Below are 5232 nucleotides of genomic sequence, written 5' to 3' on the forward strand. Positions count from 1 at the left end.
TAAACGACTGAACCACCCAGGTGCCCCGACAAGCACAAGTGCTTGAGAACTTCAGATCACGAGACAGCATTGGGTAAGAATTTCCAGAACTAATGGGAAAACTGGATTCAAGTAGCATCAGTGTTAATTACAGGGGACTCAGTGAGTTGAGGAAGAGGATGATCATTTTTCTGACTTGTTTGTAACATTGCTTGTTCTCTAATGTTTCGTGTTTCCAGATTTTTTGGAAAGCTTATTGTCTTTTCTTTTAAGCTATCAACAATGTGGTAAATTATACCTTTGTAAACAAAGAGGAAACATTTCCTTTTTCTCCCTACATGATCCCTCCAGTCTTCGGAAACTTTGGAGTGTTCTTTTCTTTTCTTTCTTTTTCTTTTTAATTTAAAAATTTTGATTCCTTTCGAGAGACAGAGAGAGAGAGAGAGAGAGAGAGAGAGAACACGAGAGCTGGGGAGGGGCAGACAAAGAGGAAAGCGAGAATCCCAGGCAGGCTCTGACCTGTCAGCCCAGTTCCCAATGTGGGGCTGGAAGTCACCAGCTGAGGGATCAGCACCTCAGGCCAAACCAAGAGTTGGATGCTTAACAGACTGAGCCACCCAGGCATCCCTCGATTCATTTTGTATACTCACGAGCCCTCCTGAGCACTAGTAGGGATTTAAATCCTGATCTGCCTTAAAACATATGGGAGTATGAAAGACCTGGTAAGGCACCTGGGTGGCTCAGTCGGTTAAGCGTCCGACTTCGGCTCGGGTCATGATCTCATGGTTCGTGGGTTTGAGCCCCGCGTCGGGCTCTGTGCTGACAGCTAGCCCAGATCCTGGAGCCTGTCTTCGGATTCTGTGTCTCCCTCTCTCTCTCTCTCTGACCCTCCCCTGCTCACGCTGTCTCTCTCTCTCTCCCTCTCTTTCTCAGAAAATAAATAAGACATTAAAAAAATAAAAATAAAAAAGACTTGGTGATCACAGGTTGATAGAAACTGCAGGAACCATGCGTTTAAGGAAGAAAGCCTGGAAATGTCCGCCAACGCAAAGGTATTTAATGAAGCGTGTAGATTGTGGGTGCTCAACAAATGGATTTCGTACGAATGGAAAACCCGGGAGAGACAAATAAGCAGGAAGTCTCCGTGTCCACTCTGGTCAGGAGCCACAGCCACTTGTAAATTGAAGGCCTTTCTCTAGTTCTGGCAGGCGACTGTCAAGAAGCCTGAAGAGAGGCATCTCCCTGCCAAGACAGTAGTGGGTATTTGAGGATATCAGGGGTGGGCGGACTACAGCCCGCACCCCAATGTGGCCCATTCCGCTCTCCCAAGGTGTACGTCAAAAACGGAATGCACGTTAAAGGGTCGTAAAAGAATAGGTCTCAGAGAACTTTGGGGAGGGGGGTGGCCTGAAGCGAAACTGTTTACGACATGGCCCTTTAGAGAGAAAGCTCGCCCACGTCTGTGTCATGTTATGAACTGGGAGATTAAGAAAAGGTTTTACCTTCGCATAAGGTGAAAAGCAGGGTTGAGATGTGTCACCCGGACGGATGGACTTCCTGGCAGCGTTAACATTCCGCTTAATAAACGACTGCACTCCGCCCCAGGACCGCCAAATACGGCCAAGGGTACCGCCAACAGCCTGGGCGAACTTTCCTTCATACCCAACTTCGAGAGCACGTGAGAGGCTAAGGTGCTGTAGGTGTTCGGGAGAACCAGCTGAGAACCTCCAAAACCAAAGCTTGCAAGACACAACCCACATTCTTATTTTAGAAACCAGGCTTGTTTCCCCCGGGGGGGTGCACCGGTCCCGGAGGTACTGCAATACCGGGTCGATGCGCGGAGTGGACGGAGCAAGCTCCTATTCCATCTCCATGCTCCAAAAATCCATTTAATATGTTGTCCTCGGATAGAGGACGTATCAGATATTAAACTGATAAGAACAGATACTACACTTGATCTTAGCCAAAAGGCCGAGAAGCGATGGCGTGTGCCTGGGCCGCGCCGCCGCCGCCCCGCCGTCATCCACATTGCACTCACGGTGAGCCTGGTCACCCTCATTCGGGGTCTCCCTTCCCTCGCTTCTCTGACTTCGGTGTGGGGCCCGCTCATCAGCAGGCTCTCCTGCAGAGTTTTAAACCTCTACCTTTTCAAAGAGAAAGTGTGTGCCTGCCGTTCCTCCGTCGCTCTCACCCAACGCCGTTCCTAATTTGAATTCCCCGCCTTCTGTCGCCTGCGGAGGCGTGGCCGCGGCGGGCTGCCGGGAACCGGGACGGCTTCTGCGTGCGGAGCGTGGAAGCCACGCGGCGGGGGCGGGGCGGCGGGGCGGCGGGGCGGCGGGCTCGTCTTCTGTGCACGTGGAGAGCAGCGACAGGACTGAAGAGGACTGGGGGTGACGGCAGGAGGGGCCTGTGTACGGGAGCTCTTGGCGGAGAGTCTCCGGAAGAAAGGCAAAGTCGCAACACGTAGTCCCTAGAAACGCCGACCCCTTCTCGTGTTAAGTTGGGCCGACGCCGGCGGAAAGACGAACTCGGTGTCCGTCGCTCGAGGAGCTCATTCTGAGTCGGGGGAGCGTCGGCTCTGCAGGAGGGGCTTCCCGGAGCCGGGGGCGGCCTCCCTGCCAGGCGCAAGGCAGGTGGTACCAAGTATGGAGCTCGGAGGAGGCCTGTCGGACCTCGGGAGGCGGGGCTGGGCCGCCGGAGGGATGCCTTCCCCGCTCCAGCCCTTGCGTCCATCCGAGCTGCTTTCCGTGAATGAATCCTATCTCGGGTTAAGAGAGTTTCCCCCCGCCACGCCCTCCCCCCGCCCTCCCCCCTCCCCCAACCCCCCAAAAAAGAAAAACCTCTTCAGTAATCAAGGTCTGGTCTCTGCTTCCAGCACCTGCCCCGGTGTGTCCCGTCATGGTACAAGAGATTAAGGACAAGTCAATTAAGAAGAAATATTTCCAACTCACACCACAGAGAAAGTACTTATTTTTCCTAAGTATAAAGAGCCCCTGCAAACAATAAAAGACAACTATATTTTCTTATAGTTGAAAAAAAATGGGCAAAGGCCAGGCACAGACAAGTCACAGAATACAAAAAGTGGTTCTTTTATAGTTTATTTACTTAGAGAGAGAGAGAGCTCGTGAAAACACAAATGGGGGAGGGGCAGGGAGAGAGGGAGAGGGAGAGACTCCCAAGCAGGCTCAGCACTGTCAGTGTGGAGCCTGATGGTCGGGCTGGAACTCAGAAACTGTGAGATCATGACATGAGCCGTGAAATCAAGAGTTGGACGCTTAATCAACTGAGCCACCCAGATGTCCCCCCAAATGGTTCTTAAGCTGACATAAAAAATGAAATAAAAACGACAGCAAGATATAAAATATGCCCGCCTTTGCCCTTCTAGTCTTCCCACTCCCTTCTTTTTCTCTCTGCTGGCTTGCTGCCGACCATACTGGCTACCCTGACCAGGAAAGTCTGGCCACCCTCCAGGTGCAGGAGGCCAATACGAGCCTTGGGTCAAGGAATTCCAATTCAGAGGCCAAGAAACATGTTCATGAGGCTCAACTTACTCTGCGACTTTTTTTTTAGTTTCCCTGTGTATGTCACGTGCAGTTTATGACACGTTCCTGACTACAATCTTATTTAATCTTAAGAAAAACATTTTTTTTTAAAAAAAGGTAAACTCTCCCCCCAAGGTAGGGCTTGAACTCACAACTCTGAGAGCAAGAGTCACATGCTCTACTGACTGGGCCAGCCAGGAACCGCTCATTTAATCTTTACAATACTCTTGGGAAGTGGTGTCCTTCCCATGTCTCAGAGAGGAAATCCAGCTCACAGAAGTGCCTGACTTACCCAAAGGTCTTCCAAGTCCAAAGGTCTTCCCATTAGGCCTGGCAGCCTGCTGTTAGACAAAACCCTTAGCTCATTCATTCCGTTATCTAACAATAATTTGCTGAGTGCCTATGATGTGCTAGGCCCGTTAGAGCCCTGGGATTATAACGGATCTCTGTTGTAGATTTGCAGAACATTTAAAACACTCACCACCAGGGAAAATATACAACCTTTACAGTAACTCCCTCAGACCCATGCTACTCAATGTGTGGTCCGTGAACAACGGTATCTGTACCACCTGGGAGCTGGTTAGAAATCAGAATGTCGGGCACCATGTCAGACCTACTTTCTTAGTTTCCTGTGGCTGCCGTGACAAAGTGCCATTGATCAGGTGCTTAAATAACAGAAATGTCTTTTCGCACAGTTGAGGAGGCTCAAAGTCCCAGTTCAGCGTGCCAGCCTGTAGGGCTCTGGTTAGGCCCTCTTGGCTCTTGGCTCACTAATGGCCACCTTTTCTACCCTCTTAAAAGGGCCCATCACGAGGGCCCCATTCTCATGACCTTATCTAACCTAATTACCACCCCGAAGGGCCTCACTTAGAAATACCATCACATTGAGGGGCAGGGCTTCAATATATAAACAGGGCAGGCACAATTCAGTCTACAGCACCTACTGAAACAGAATCTGCATGGACTGGAGATTTATTTGTACTAGAAATCCTGAAATGTGGTTGCTTGAAGTAACATACTTTGGAAAAGAAATGACAGTCAATGGCCAATTTGTACATGTCGCTTTGTGTCTCCTCTGAGGAAGATATTCCATATCCAGCTGGCTTCCTGGGTCAATTTCTTTGTTGTTATTGGTTGACATAAACTAGTTTAATATCATTATCACACTAGCTGCCAGGTATAGAGGACTTTGTATATGCCAAGCCCTTTGATGAGTGCTTCACACATTTAACTTTATTTACTTCTCATAACAACCATGTGAGGTATTAGTCCATTTGACAGATGAAGAGGTTGAGGCTGGAAAGGTAAATAATGTGCCCAAGGACCCACTGGAAAATGTTACAGCCAGGATTGGAACTCATCTTCTAAGCCACTGGTCCTCATAGTGTGGCTCCCAGACCAGTACAATCAGTATTACCTTAGAACTTGCTGCACGGCAAAGGAAACAACCCACAAAACTAAAAGGCAACCAACGGAATTGGAAAAGATAGTTGCAAATGACATATCAGATAAAGGGTTAATATCCAAAATCTATTACGGAACTCACCAAACTCCACACCCGAAAAACAAACAACCCAGTAAAGAAATGGGCAGAAGATATGAACAGACACTTCTCCAAAGAGGACATCCACATGGCTAACAGACACATGAAATGATGCTCAGCATCCCTCCTCGTCAGGGAAATACAAATCAAAACCACACTTAGATACTA

General features: G+C 49.2%; 1 non-coding gene across 1 annotated transcript; it reads right to left on the reverse strand.

Moving 5' to 3' along the window:
* Window positions 1–1771: 1771 nt before the first annotated feature.
* On the reverse strand, window positions 1772–1962 carry LOC120222907. Its single transcript, XR_005526137.1, has one exon. It is a non-coding gene; the product is annotated as a U2 spliceosomal RNA (small nuclear RNA).
* Between the last annotated feature and the right edge of the window lie 3270 nt (window positions 1963–5232).

The sequence above is a fragment of the Hyaena hyaena genome, unplaced genomic scaffold, assembly GCF_003009895.1.
Source record: "Hyaena hyaena isolate Hyena2069 unplaced genomic scaffold, ASM300989v1 scaffold_925, whole genome shotgun sequence".
Lineage (NCBI taxonomy): Eukaryota > Metazoa > Chordata > Mammalia > Carnivora > Hyaenidae > Hyaena > Hyaena hyaena.